Below are 15587 nucleotides of genomic sequence, written 5' to 3'. Positions count from 1 at the left end.
AGTACCCTCCTTGAGTATCCAGAAGATGAAAATTACCATAAAATTTTGAGTTAAAGGATTATTTATTATGTATTACCAGAAAGGATTTGAGTTTCAATTCAGCATTGTGTACCTAAAACACAAGCCACCTTAAGCTACTGACTTCAAGGACACTAAATGCAGGGCTGAACCTAGACAGAGTACATTTCAAAATGATTTTAAATTACACCGTAAATTGAAAATTAAGGACTCTTGACTCATTAAAAATGAATGACAAACAAAACACTCATTGCAGGACCAGGATGTTCTGAATAACGGAGCAGAGGTCATATTTTAAAGCAAATCTTTCAATGTCTTCTATTTGTGTTGAACCACTATCAACAAGGATACCCTATGACCTTCTATAATTTTTGTCTTAAACGTCCTGGTACGAATTATTTTAAAGAGATTGAGAGTGGTTGGTTCAGTTAAGCATCCACCTCTTAATTTTGGCTCAAGTCATGATCTCAGGGTCGTGGGATCAAGCTCCACCTCAGGCTTCACACCGAATGTGGAGCCTGCTTGAGATCCTCTCTCTCTTCCTCTGCCCTTCTCCCCTTCTTGTGCTCTCTCCCTCTCAAATAAAAAAGAATAATTAAAAAAATGAAGACAAAGCAAAATGTGCAGAGCCTAGTTCTCCTGTCTGAGACAGAGAATCAACTAGGCTGCTCCTGGGGAGGATGTGAGTATGAACTGTGATGAGTGAACATTGCTTCTGAAGCATAGTGTACCAGGGGACAAGTCCTGCGCATCTGGGAGGAAAAGAAGATAGACACACACCTAGCTGGAGATTCTCCTTTGTCTTGGTCCTTCGCATTAGGAAGATAGCGTTCAGTGCTCTACCTGGAAACTGGACATTTCAAGGCTTAAGGTTGTTGGTGGGAGTGGCCTAGATCAGTGTGGGAGGGACAATGAGCTCTGAGAGGTCTCTTGCTTGCAGCTAAGTGACTCTAGGATGACACTTTACAATGTCTACATGCAACAGAAGGTAGGGGACTAGAAATAAATGAGATTTGAAGAAGGAGAAAGAATGCGGTGGGGGGTGGGCAGAGCCTGGAATTTATGGGCTTTGGTGGAGAAATTCTCTCTTCTCCCGACTAAGTCTTTAAGTTAAGATATAGCAAGAAATTCATCCAAAATCCAACAGAAAGCTAGGTCTTCCTGAAGTAATGGAATCTTACTTCCACATGCTGGGCTTTACCTGGGCACATGGCTACTTGGCTAGAAAGCACTTCCCTGCCTCCCTTGCAGCTGCGTGTGGTCATGTGATTCACCTCTGGTCAATGGAGAATGGAGGAAAGTGGGAGGAAGGCTTGCAGTAAACGTCCTTAAAAAAAAAAGAAAAAGATGCATCCTCTTCTCTTCCTTCTTGTCCCCTTCTAGAAGGCTGGATATGGTGTAGGACATAGGAAAGACAATAGTACCCTAGAGGGTGTCAGAACAGGTCTGCCTATGACCTAACAGTCCAATGATACTTGGGGTTGCAAAGCTACTACACCGTGCTGAACATACCATCACAGAAGGCAAACCACAGCCCTGATCTTTTCCAAACATGGGTCCTGGATTACATTGTGGATCCCCTGCCTGACCCGACTGGTTTACGAGAAAGATGTACATTTCTGTTTTGTTCAAGCCTCTGCTTTTGGACCATCTTTATTGTAGCTATTAGCCAATCCCCTAACTAATTTGGATGCCCAGGTCTGAGTTGCCACTATATATTGTTAATTCAGAGTTCTTTCCAACACACATCCTTTTGAGCCTACAGAGCTTTTTTTCAGCCTTCCCTGTCCCTCTCTTTGTCCTTCCCCATCCCACTCCCTGCCATTGACAAGAATGGCTATAGGAGAATGCCAACATCCACTGGGTCAGGAATGGGGTCCAGTTCTCCTGTGAGCATGTTCTATTTCCAGGCTCTGTTCTATGAAACCACATCCCTGAACCCATGAACATTTCCTCACCAAGCCAGAATCTCCCTCATTTACATAGATCATTTTTCAGACAGTAGTTATTGAGCGTCTACTTCAGCACAACTCACTGAATTGTCTTGATTCTCCTACCTCTTCCCTTATTAATATGATAAAGAAGTATAGTATTTACATGAAGCAAATCCACCTGGAATTTTTCCCCAAACCAACCAAATGAAAATATAAAAGAAGTAGCAGAGAGGCATCATAAATATGCAAGCTTCTGTTTATACAGAATTATTTAGGAGATGGAGTATGCCAGTTAAGCACTGATCACATATCTTTAACTACTTCCATTAAATATTCAGAGGGTCCTTTGAATGGAAGAGTAGGAGTTGCCCAGGGGACTTAGTAATCCCCTCTGTGCTCTAATGTTAGGAGCAGAAGGTAGAGCTTGGTTTTGGTTCCTCCACCAGTGTATTTCCCTGGTTTCTTCTGGTAACACACCAGGACATGACATACAGTGAGCAATATGGGAGGCAAATCGGATCAAGCCTAAGAGGTTTGCAACTGGGATACAACTGCTTGGATTAGGAATAGGTGTCTTCTCTGTTCTCTTTTCTGTGTTGAGGGGCTGTTACCAATGATAATGTGTGACTACCCTGATTTTTACATTTATTTATTCTCCTTACACGGCATTTCTCCTTTTGTCCCTCTTCATGAATATGGCTTTTTGGGATATTAAGAAAAACACACACACTTAAGCCATTTAAAGAGATAAATTTTCAGTCCAGTGCTACCTGGAGTCACAAAGCTACTGCACGAGTCCAAGGACATAATGGGAGACAGCGGTGCACAGCCCAACCTTTGCCAAAGTAGGAGCCCCTCTAATCTCCCAAGGACACTTCTTGGCTCAAAGCACATTTGCATTGACCTCAGAAGCAAGCGAGCTTATTGAGATTGTCATATGAGTTTAAACACTTGCAGGTGAATTTTAAACAAGATAACAAATATTTATATAAGCCATTCCTGTGCTGGAGAAAGGACATTGAATTTGGATTCCTATTCCAGTGCCACTATATATGAGCTGAGTAATCTTAAGCAGAGCATCAGAGCTTTATCTGTTAAGTGGGGATTTTATACCTACCACTCTAGGCTGTTGTAAGAATGCCATGAAATAATATACATAGTATATGCTCAATGAAGATATGCTGAGTAAATGGATAAACCCAAGTAAAAAAAAGCTCTACATGTTCTGGTCTTTTGACCCTTGCTTCCTGATAGTTCCTTCAATATGCCAGGCACCTCCAGTCCCAGGACTGGGAACATTTCATACCCCTCTGTCTCCAAGGCTTTTCCTCCATACCGCTACGTGATGTGTTCCCTCTCTTCCTTCAAGTCCCACTTGAACATCCCCTTCTTAGTAAGGTCTTGCCTAATGAGGCTTAATTTACAACCACACCCCTTCCCTTAATCCCAGTCTCTTTGTCCTGCTTCATTATGCTCTATCTTACTGATCACAATAAAAAAACAATACATTTTACTTATTTCTTGGGTGTCTGCACCCAGCTGGAATGAAAACATCACAAGGGCAGGGATTTTTGTCTGTTAAGTTCACTGTATTCATCTCCTAGGGCTGCCGTAACAAACTACCACAAACGTTGTGTTTAAAACAACTTAAGGTAAGTTTACTTTTCTCACCTGAAGAAGTACTGCTTCAGGTGTGGCTCAAGTGCACAGCATTTCCTGAGGAATTCAGTGATATGGAAAAGGCAGAAAATTCTGCCACTTGGAAGGCCCTCCCATGACCGCCCTTTCCCCAGTCCAAAGTGATCTCCACTGTCGCTTGAGGGACACTCCCGACAAAATAGGATTTGGATTCATTGCCATGCATGAGGTGCGTCAAGTGTCTTCTGGTCAGATCCAATCATCTGCGGGCATAAATGACTACACAGAGCCCCTTCTGATGGGAGAAGCAAAATGTGAGATTCATTTCTAAGAACGGAACATCCATTAACATGGCTGCCAGATAATTCCTCAGAACCTTCCTGATTTGCATAAATACCTCCCAGTCAATTTCTATTTTTCTTAAATTAAAATGAAAGCGGCAGTTCCACGTCTGAGGCCCTGGCCACAGTCTGGCAGGTGTACATTCATGTGAGCAACAATGGCTTCAATGCTGGACCAGCAGAGTAGGTAGAGACGGAAAAGTATCCATTGTCAGTGTTGGTCACTATTTGCTTGAACATACTGAATAATCCTCATGTGCATGGACAATAAGCTTATTTAAATGGGTTATAGGAATTCCAAACAATGCAAGACGACTTGTGCTAAGTGACCCAAAGAGAGGGCTATAAATGCATTCTCAAGAATTTATTTTTTTTTTTTTATCATTGCAAGAATTGTATAAAAATGGAATTGCCAAAGTAGTTCACATTGACAAGCATGAGTCGCTTGCCTCCTCTGTGCAGGCTTTACACAGAGTAGGCACTGTAGGGGGTTTTAATAATGAATATAAAGTCATCTTTTCCCTCAAGGACTTTTAATCTATCTAGATGATCATGACAACATAACCAGATTAAAAGTAGAGAGTCAGAGCAGTAAGAATTCAGAAAGGAAATTATCTGGATTTTGAAAAAAGAGGTCAAACATCTGGTTGGTAGTGGAGGTTTGGAAAGGGAGGCAGGAAGTGAAAAGCACTAAGGAAACAGAAAATAATAAATGGGTGCAGAATGAAGAAGACATACCTCAAATCATGTCGTGTCCTTAAGACATAAGTGGCAGGGTGCAAATGCACATAGGGACTGGACGTGCGTACAGAGGTGATGGATGAGAAAAGATGTAATTATGACTAACATTCACTGAGCTCTTACTACATGAAAGATGCTCTGCAAAACCTCCACAGACCAGGGGTGCCTGGGTGGCGCAGTCGGTTAAGCATCCGACTTCAGCCAGGTCACGATCTCGCGGTCCATGAGTTCGAGCCCCACATCGGGCTCTGGGCTGATGGCTTGGAGCCTGGAGCCTGTTTCAGATTCTGTGCCTCCTCCCTCTCTCTGTGACCCTCCCCCGTTCATGCTCTGTCACTCTCTGTCTCAAAAATAAATAAAAACGTTTAAAAAAAAAAAAAAAAAAACCTCCACAGACCAGAGTTTTTCAACAATACTACTGATATTCGGGGCTGGATAATTTTTCGTTCTGGGTGGCTGTCCTTGCATTGTAGGATGTTTAACAGCGCCTCCGACCTCCATCCACTAGATGTCAGCAGCAATCCCTAGTTATAACCCAAACTAGCACAGATACTGCCCAAGGTCCCTCTGGGGGGGCAAAGTCACCCCTAGGGTAGAACCACTGAGAAAGAATGGGTTTTTTTCCCCATCTGCTTTTTATGAGAGCCCTCTAAGGCAGCATCACTAGCCTCGTGTCATCAATGAGGAAAGAAAGACATGTAAAGGTTAAAGTAGGTGCTGGATGATGATCTACTGGAAAGGAAGCTTTGTCCTTTCGGATATTTGGAACAAATATCTATTCTTTCACTGTGTCATTGCCCTCATAATTAGTTATAGGGATTTTCTTTACTGTGTGGAATCATTAAAATTTTATGTAGTCAACTGTATCAATTTTTCAGCTTATAGTTTTGATTTTTGGTGACATGCTTAAAGTCTGCCCGACCATCAGATTATTAAAAATTCACCTCTGATTGATTTCTTCCAGATTTTTACAGTTTCCTTGAACATATATCTTGGTACCATCATCAGGGATTTATTTTGATGGGAAGATTGAGATATATATATCAATGTATATATTCTGTATCAATATATAATATTTGTTCCTTGGTAAAGAAAAAAATCAAAGAGAAAGGGGTAAGAAAAATTGGTATTCTCCTAAATCTTATTACTTGGATATAGCTACACGACATTTTGGTAAGCATTCTTCAAGTCACATTTGTGTGGGTACATGCCCCAAGAATTCAGCCATAGCAGTTTTGGGACTGACATGGGAGAAAAGAAAAAGGTCAAATCCCAACAACATTGGGTAATATGTGCAATGAGGAAATAGAAAGAGAAAAGGGGTATAAAAAAAGTTAGAAAATATACAGTGTAAAACATAAAATACAGAGTTAAATAAGAAGGCAAGTCAAAAGAATATAATGTAAACCAAGAAAAGGGATATCTTCATGATAGTGATACTCTTCAAGCATCAAATGCGGTAGTGAATTTACTACTGATGGAAAGAATGCATTTTGGTGTCTGAAGAGATATCTTTTGGAGAATAAAGAGAAGAGTTACCGGTTTGCAAATAGATTAAGATAAATTATCATGTGAATCAGAAATAATCTAGAGGCACAGAGTAGAGACTTCTTATTTAAGAAAAGCACTGGATGTTTAACAAGTGCACATTCTTGAAGTTTTGCAAGTATCGCTGTCACCTTGGCTGACATCATTGCGCTGGTGAGAGCTGCAGCTGGTACTTAGTTTCTTTCTACTCTCCACCTTTAAAAATGACCCTGAAAATTACAGTGAAAATTGTGGTGATGTGAAACAAATTTATTTTTAAAGCCTTGTATACTAATGGGCAAAAAGTGGACTTTTATGGTGAGTAAATTGGAACTAAAATCCCTGTTCTTCTACATATTAGCTATGTTAATTGTGGATAAACCTCCTGAGATTCAGTATATTCATCTATAAAATGGGAATAAGAATAACTTGGGCTCAGGCTTGTTTGGGGACTAAAATGAAATTACGTTAAAGAAGAGATTGGGATGGCATTAAGGGAAGGTGAGTGGGGCAAGGGCAAGGCCTAAACTTGTCTTCATTTAAAATGTTGATATTTGGGGGCACCTGGGTGGCTCAGTCGGTTAAGCGTCCAACTTCAGCTCAGGTCATGATCTTGCGGTCTGTGAGTTTAAGCCCCGTGTCGGGCTCTGTGCTGACTGCTCAGAGCCTGGAGCCTGTTTCAGATTCTGTGTCTCCCTCTCTCTCTGACCCTCCCCCATTCATGCTCGGTCTCTCTCTGTCTCAAAAATAAATCAACATTAAAAAAAATTTTTTTAAATAAAAAAATAAAATGTTGACATTTGGTTTGACCTGGGTTTTTTAATGAATTTTTATTTTTATAAAATATTGCATTAAATCTTATTTACTTTGATAGTGAGTGCTTTGGGACCCTTCCTTACATTTTGTGCCCAAAGAGAGTATTTCACTTGTCTCAGTGCTGGCCCCTAGAACCAGCAATTACTGATATTTACAACGGGTCGAGCACTGCACTAAGTGCTTTTTTTGATTATTTGATTGATTGGTTGATTGATTTTTAGAGAGACAGGGAGAGTGCAAGGTGGGGAGGGGCAGAGAGACAGGAAGAGAACCCCAAGTGGGCCCCATACTATCAGCATGCAGGGCTATCTATGAGGGGCTCAATCTCATGAACCATGAGATCATGAACTGAGCTGAAATCAAGAGTTGAATGCTTAGGGGGGCCTAGGTGGCTCAGAGAGTTAAGCATCTGACTTAAGCTCAGGTCATGATCTCAGCATTTGTGGGTTTGAGCCCCACGTCGGGCTCTGTGCTGACAGCTGGAGGCTGATTCAGATTCTGTGTCTCCCTCTTTTTTCTCTGCCCCTCCCCAACTTGTTCTCCCTCCCTCCCTCCCTCCCTCCCTCTCTCTCTCTCTCTCTCTCTCTCTCTCTCTCCTTTCCAAAATAAACATTAAAAAAATTTAAAAAAAGAGTTGGATGCTTAACCAACTGAGCCACCCTGGAACCCCAGTAAGCACTTTAATTTTATACATTTAACATTTTTAAACAAATTTTTTAAAGTTTATTTATTTATTTTGAGAGAAAGATAGTGTGTGTGTGTGTGTGTGTGTGTGTGTGTGTGTACATGCACAAGTAGGGGAAGGGCAGAGAGAGAAAGGGAAAATCCCAAGCAGGTTCAATGCTGTCAGCATGCAGCCCGACACAGGGCTTGAACCCACAAACTGTGAGATCATGACCTGAGCCAAAATCAAGAGTTGGACACTGGACTGACAGAGCCAGTCGGGTGCCCCTACACATTTAACATTTAAATAGCAAATGTTTAGCATGTGCTTAACCTAGAATAAGGCATCATCATCATCACCGCCATTATCACCGTCATTATCACCGTCATTATCACCATTATTATCAGCATCACCATTATTATCAGCATCACCATTTTTACCACCATCATCATCACCATCATGATCATCACCATCATCACCATCATCACCATCATCATCACCACCATCATCATCATCACCACCATCGTCATTATCATCATCACCACCATCATCATCATCATCACCATCACCATGACCACCATCATCGCCATCATCACTGTCACCATAATTGTCATCACCATCAGCATTACCAATATTGCCACTATCACCATCACCATTATAATCACTTATAATTTTCTAAGACATCTGGGGAAAATTTTACATTTCTGATTTTCTGCTCTCTCATTTTTATTATGAAGCTAACACTATCTCCATATAAGGTGTAAAAATTAAACAGGATTGTTCTTGTTGTTGCTGTCATTAATGTTATTGTTGATTCCAATGTATGACCTGGCTCTGCAGAGAAGCCAGTGAATGCTTGCTAAGAAATCAAACAACCCTTATGGACATGGAGACCAGTCAGGCAGAGCGATAGGGCAGGGTGACTCTGAGTCTTGAGTTGGCTTTTGTAAGCCTGTCTACGATTTTCACACAAAGCAGCACACACTGTTCTCAGAGCTGACATTTCCATACTCATAAAGCTCAGTGTTGTTCCAGTTCAGGAAGCTGATGAGTCACTGGTTAGATGCAGCGGGAAGAGAAAGGACTTTACTCTAGAGCGTGTGTATGCGTGTGTGTGTGCGCGCTTACAGTTTTGATTACTTCTCAAATATTTTTAGATATACAACAGGAAAAAAATATAATAACTTGCCAGTCACTGCACCACCCAGAAAACCTCAAGTCACTAATTGCCTTTATTCCAAAAAGCAAGAGGTATCTCATCTGCCCAAACGTTTCATTCTCCTTTGCGACGCTTTGCTCTATAAGCCTTATTAATCTCGTAAGGTACGGCCATGTATACAAACGGGAGAAAACAGGAAGATGAAAACTCTCCAGGTTCATCCAATTTTGAATCCCACTTAACAAACACAGCGGTACATGGTTTTGATAAAGGCTGTAAGGATTGTGATTTGACCTTCCTCTTGCCTCTGTGTGAAATGTAAACACAGTGTGCTTTCTCATAATTAAAAGATATTGATTCCCCAGCAGCCCATGAGGGGGGCCGGGTAATCTTTCTTCTGAATGGATGCAGCATGATCCCTGTTGTCATCTAGTTACACACAATCAGAAGTAAGCCATGATAGGCTGATGTGGCTTTGAACCTCAGGAAGGTATATAGCCAGGGAAGAACATCACTTCTATGTTAAAAATAATTGTTTGGCATGATTTTAAGACACACTATGGGACTCTAATAAGGGGCCACAAGGTTCAGCTCTTTAAAGCAACAAAGTGGTTTCTTTCTCCCTCATGCAGCAGTTTGGGGTGATGGCTGGAACTGAAACGGTGGCTTGACGGTATTGAGAACCCATCTTGTAACCATGCCATCTCCAGCTGCTGCCCTCTTAACTAAAGATGACTCACTACAATGTCTGCATTCCAGCTGGAGGGGAGGGGAAAATAGGAAAGAAGAACATGCTTCTTTCCTTTAAAGGGCATGAGTCAAAGTGCAGACTTCATGTACACACACATCTCCCTGGCCATCGCCTGGTGTTGTGGCCACACCCAGCGAAGGTGGCTGGAAAAAGTAATCTTGGGCTGGGCAACCGTGCTGTGTCCAGCAAAAATTGGCATTGCTGCTGGAGAAGGGAGGATTAGTGGGAATCCCTAGGAGCCCTGGCCACAGGGGAGGTGAATGGTTGTTCGCCCAAGCATGGAAAGGGGTTCCTGGTGTAGGGTCTCCATTCCCAAGCCTCTTGCGTTGTGAATATAATTGATGGTGATGATAAAAATGATGCAAATAGAGATAGAAGCAGCTAATACTTGCTGATTTCTTGCTTTACATCTGTCTCAACTAAGTTCTTGGTAAACATTATGCCATCTTACCTTCATGATTATCCTACAGCGTCAAATGATCTCAAATTTACCCACAGAGAAACTGGGATATGCTAAGTTCAGAAACTTGCCTAAGGACATCAGCTAGTATATAACCAAACGGACTCTAAACCCATGTGTTTCTATGGCCAAAGTTATTCTCCTAACGACTTTGCTTAGAGGCTAATGGTGCTCTGAAATACTTCAATATTTCAAAAAGCTGAATTAAACTGCAAACTTCTCCATAACCAGATCATCTGAGCTAGCTCCAAGGTGTTTGTTTGGGGCCTGAATATAATCAATTTAGACCGGTCCTTCCATTTATCAAAAACGAATCAGTTTTTGGCCCATACATGACCTTGATTAATATTGAAATAGTAGCAAAATGAATGAATGAATGAATGAATGATTGTTTATTAAGTGTAGTCTGTTTGGCATATAAGCTCTTTTTAAACATGGCTTCTAGAGCGAGGGGGAAATAACCAAAGGGCCATCACTTGATAATGACTGTAGACAAGGATCCAAAGACTACTCGCTTCAGGGTGTCTTTTCTGGTGCTGCAGAAGGAATAAGCCAGGACAGAACAGCAAGACGCCTGACCATCCCTAAGGGAGGGGACCTCAGGCACCCCAATTAGCGAGCAGGATGTAACCTGGGTCAGTCCAGTGCAAAGGCTGTGCACAGAGACAAAGTGAGAGAGAGGGAGAGATGTTGGCATCCAGTGTCAGGCAGCCCTGACCCAGAATCAAATGGAAAAGCAAAGCCAGTTCGTGCAACATGCAGAGGGTGGGCTCTGAGATGCAGCTGCCGTTGTCTTCATGCCTCAGTACATTAAAGTGCTTGGGAAGGGAAGGGGAACAGAGCATTCCTTCCCTCCCCACAAGCAGATGGGTAATTAGACGGACGGTGGGAACCAGATGCTGTACTTCCCCTGAGACCAGCACCGGGGGGAATGGGCCGGCTCTGCAGAAGGCATTTCTGCTCCTGAAAAGGGGTATCACACTGGAGAGAGCAGCAGGCCTTCAGGGTTTCTTGGAAGGAGGGGGAAGAGCGGTGGGGGAGCACCTCGTCTTGCCCTGTTCATCCTCTGCCGGTCCCCTGTCTAGGCACAAAGTAGCCGGGCGTTAGGAGAGTGCTTTTCTTAGGGGTTCCACCTGATGCTAATCCTGTCAAAGGCCATTGCAGGAAAACTGGCTTGCTAGTTCCTGCTGATATTTGTTCCTGTGGCGTTTGTTTCAGGGGCCTGTTTTCTGTGATTTTTAGTGCACTGATACAGACATTTCCCCTGATAGGAGAAGAAGCACTCAACCAAATCCTAGCTGAGCAGGAGCACCTTCTGAACTATGAGCCACAGTCTAATACAACATGTGTTTGACAGTGATTCAGCTGCAATTGTTTGCTGTTAATGTAAAAGAAGTTGTTGTGGCAAAGTCCTCCAACATCACCCCAAACACGACTCTGCGATGATGATGGATATTGGCTTGGCAACGATGCCGGCAAGGAAGTCAAAGATCAATTTCTAGAGTCTGCACAGGTTCGGTTTACATACTTCTTGCTCCCTGGCATTTTATTTATTTTTTCTTTTCAGCTGAGTCAAACCCCAGCACTGACTTAAAAGCTGCCACAATTTAAATCAGTAGTGACACAGTAATAGTGCCAGTATTTATAAGAGGTAAAGTGCTCTGCGGATCCAGGGAATGATGGTATAGGCAGTGAGAGAGAGACTCTGAGGGTTCTAGAACACTGCAGAACTCTGGTCCCCGAGAATGTGAAAGCATCACTGAGGTTCTGTATCCTACCCCACAGTGTCCCACAACTAGTCCTAGGACAATCTTTCTCCAAGTACAGAACAGAGTCCCGCTTATGTGACAATCTAACCTCAAATTCTGTTTCACACATGCACATACTTAGCCCTGATTTTATACATCAGGATCTCCAAGTGGGTGGAGACCAGAGTTGATATTTTTCACGAGCGTCCCAGGTGATTCTGAGGCACGGTAAAGTTTGAGAACTACTGATTCCAAGCCAAGGACCTCATTTCACAAATAAGCACACTGACATTTAGACAGGGGGTGTATCCCCACTTGCTAGTTTGTGACAAAGTCTGGGCAAGAACACACTTCTGCACTGCATGAAAACCCCAGCCTGATATAATTCTGAACTTCACCACTTCCTGTTGAAGCACAAAGGAATTACGTACTTAATGAAGCTAATCAGTGGAGCTCTGCTTCCAAAAGACACTCTGACAGCCCTCAATGTCCCCCTCTCACTGCCCCTCCTCAGTGAGTGTGTTTTTTTAAATGTTTATTATTTTTGAGAAAGAGAGAGAGCATAAGCGGGAGAGAGGCAGAGAGAGACAGAGAAGAATCAGAAGCAGGCTCCAGGCTCTGAGTTGTCAGAACGGCGCCCGATGTGGGGCTCGAACCCATGAAGTTGTGACTTCATGACCTGAGCCGAAACCAAGGGTTGGACACTTACCCAAATGAGTCACCCGGGTGCCCCAGGAATGTATTTTAATTATATGATCTGCTAGAAATGGTTTCCTCATCTCTACTTTTGTATAGCTCATTCACTACATTCTTTTTGATTAGTATAAAATTCTCGAAATATAAATTTGTACAGCCCTCTACACAGATAATGATATAAAGGGAGTTTGTTACATTGGTGGAATTAAAATTTTAAGTTTTTCCTCCCCTATCCACCACTACATTCAAGGCTGAGATCAGCTGTGTTCAAACTTCTGTAATTCTACCACTCATAGACATAATCATTTTTATTGTCCAAGTCAGCAGCCCTGTTAGGTACATTGTGCTGCGTGCAATGTTGGCGTCAGCAGGTGAATAAGATTGCTTTATCCCTTGATAAAATTCGTATCACTTCAGCTACCCACATTCCACAGTTAAAGTTTAAAAAAAATTTTTTTTTAATGCTTATTTATTTTTGAGAGACACAGAGCATGAGTGGGGGAGGGGCAGAGAGAGAAGGAGACACAGAATCCAAAGCAGACTCCAGGCTCTGAGCTGTCAGCACAGAGCCCAATGCAGGACTCAAAATCATGAGCAGTGAGATCATAATCTAAGCCCAAGTCGGACTCCCGAGTCATGAGATCATGACCTGAGCCAAAGTCAGACGCTTAACTGACTGAGCCACCCCAGCACCCCGAGAAAAGTTTTGTAAATTATAACATGGATGTGGTTGTGAAATGAGGGATTGGAGTGGACTGGTAGTTTCCTAGGTGCTATCTTGGACTTGAGAGGGGCAGGAAAGAAATGAAAGACTGGTATGTGGTGTCTAAAGTAAAGGAGTTGAAATCTGAGTTGAAGATGAATCAACATAACATTGCCCAATCTAACCTACATCTTCCCCCTTACAAGGGAGGGGTGCAGAAAGACAAAAGTATATTAAAACAAAGATTTTTAAAAATATTTGAGTTTTGCAAAACTTTGCCTTAACGTCGTCTCTCAGGAGTAAAAAACCAAAATTACTGTAAATATGATCTATGCAATATCTAACAAGGGTGTGGGATCAGTTTTTCAGATGAATGTGTGGTTACAATGAACATTGATGAATGTGGTGCTGTTCATTAGAAATGGTTTTCCAGGCCATCAACGTGTCACTGTTGCCTGGAGAATTGTAAACTAGGAGAGAAGGGTCAATGGTATCACTTAGAACAACTAAAATTCTCAAAAAATATCTCTGACCTATATTGAAGCCTCTTATGAAGATATAAAAAGAGGCATGTTTTGAAACGTTATGCCAGTTACGACCCTGGAGACCTCCAGAAGGCAAGATGGGAGGATCCCCTAGATGAAGGATCAGGTACTCACTTTTGGATTTTATTAAACCGAGGAAGGCATGTACATGGTAGAAACACTGCCAATGCTTCCTCGTGCTCTGTCTAGGGTAGGTGCCATTGCTGGCCCTTTTCTCAATGAGATCAGCATGGTTCCAGAAGTGTTCTCAAAGCAGGGCCATTGATTCCTGCTGACACATGAAATAAAAACTTCCTTTCATTCTTGAGCCCACAGATATATGGGCTTTGGGCTGAAACCTGACGAGAGTCACAAATTAATGAACATAAGGGGACTTCTTGGTTTCCCTCATTAGGTGGTCATACAAGTGACTTGAAATTCTGAAAAAGTGTAGGCAGGACCCACGTGAGTCTTCATGCAATGGGGCTGTACCAACAAAGACACAGAGAGACTGATGGGCAAAGGAAAGTGGGAACTACACACATGCATTCCTGCTTCCTCACTGCTGACTCATTCCAATAGAAGCATGAAGAGTATGCCGTCCCCCTTGAAATGAAGTTTGCATATTTTTCTAGAACACTTGCTTTTCTATAGAACAAAATGCTATCCATTCCAAAGGCAAACTTGGAAAATGCTGAATTCTACAGAAATTAGCAGTTGTCTCCTTGACTCCCAGCCACAAGGGATTGAGGGAGGAGAGAAAGAGACATTGCTTAAGGGGAGGGGGAAATGGATGCAGAGAAAGGAGAAGAAATCATGATGTGACCCAGTGAACATTCACCTGGAAAGAGGGTGGTAATGATTATTTCACTAGGTGAGCTGAAATTAGGGCACTGCCTGACAAAAAGATGGCCTGGGCTTCAGAACCTGGGAGACAGGAAGAGGCCACTGATGGGAGATGGTCAAGAAAGATCAGACATGAAGAAGACAACTTTGATAAACAGCTCTTGGATGGAGAGCAACAGCTGGAATTTTGGTAACTGAACTCCAGGCTGTTTAAAAAGGGTAGTTTCATTTTGACGCCGAAGTTTAGATGTACATCTCAGTACTTGGGTAAAGAGAAAACTGGCCAGCAGGGGTACAGAAACAAATCAGTTCCAGGTAGCTGGATTAAGCTACCTGGAATTAAGGCTGGGAGAACCAGCCTAGGTACAGAAGTGGGCATGACCCTGTATCCAGAATATAACATGAAAGCTGAGATTTCTTCACACTCTGCATTAATAGAGAAAAAAAGTCTCTGTAATATTACTGGATGACAGAGATTCGTCTTTCTGGGGACCTTTTTCCTTTTTCAAGTGCTCACCCTGCCATGTTCCAGGTACAGGTGGAATATTCATTCACTCATTCATTCTCTCAGCATTTTCTCTCTCTCTTCTCTCTCTCATCTTCATAGATTTTTGAAAGGCGATCTTTTTTCTGTGTAAGTGCAAAGTTCACCCTAGATTTCAATTCCTAATTAATTAATTAGCTAATTAATAGGCCAATTTGTTATCTAACATCCTCAAGCCTCACCTAGGTGCTGCCCAGAGTCCTCGGGACTGGAAATGTAGAGGAACAACAGAGTTGAGGCCTTGAGGAGCTTATAATTTAAGCTCTAATGCCCTCAACTGATACCATTCTGTCTTTACTTCCCACCCACAGAGCACCTCCTGTCTTGTGATTTCTTGATTGAGCATCTGTTGTAATCCTGAATTTACCCTTAACTATTTGCTCTCTTTCTAGACCTTTCCAGCTTTGCTAGAAGCTTCTACATTCTTCTGGCTCTGGCCCCATAGCTCCAGCCTCCAACTTCTCTACCTGAGATCAG

At 42.4% G+C, this 15587-nt stretch overlaps 1 protein-coding gene across 3 annotated transcripts in view; it reads right to left on the bottom strand.

Annotated features, from left to right (window-relative positions):
- The window catches only part of CDH13 (cadherin 13), a 1030795-nt gene that overhangs the window by 677100 nt on the left and 338108 nt on the right, over positions 1 to 15587 (bottom strand). The window lies entirely within an intron of this gene.

Source organism: Felis catus, chromosome E2 (assembly GCF_018350175.1).
Source record: "Felis catus isolate Fca126 chromosome E2, F.catus_Fca126_mat1.0, whole genome shotgun sequence".
Taxonomy (NCBI): Eukaryota; Metazoa; Chordata; class Mammalia; order Carnivora; family Felidae; genus Felis; species Felis catus.
Note: the sequence above shows the minus strand (reverse complement) of the source record. Positions and strands in the feature narration are given on the sequence as shown.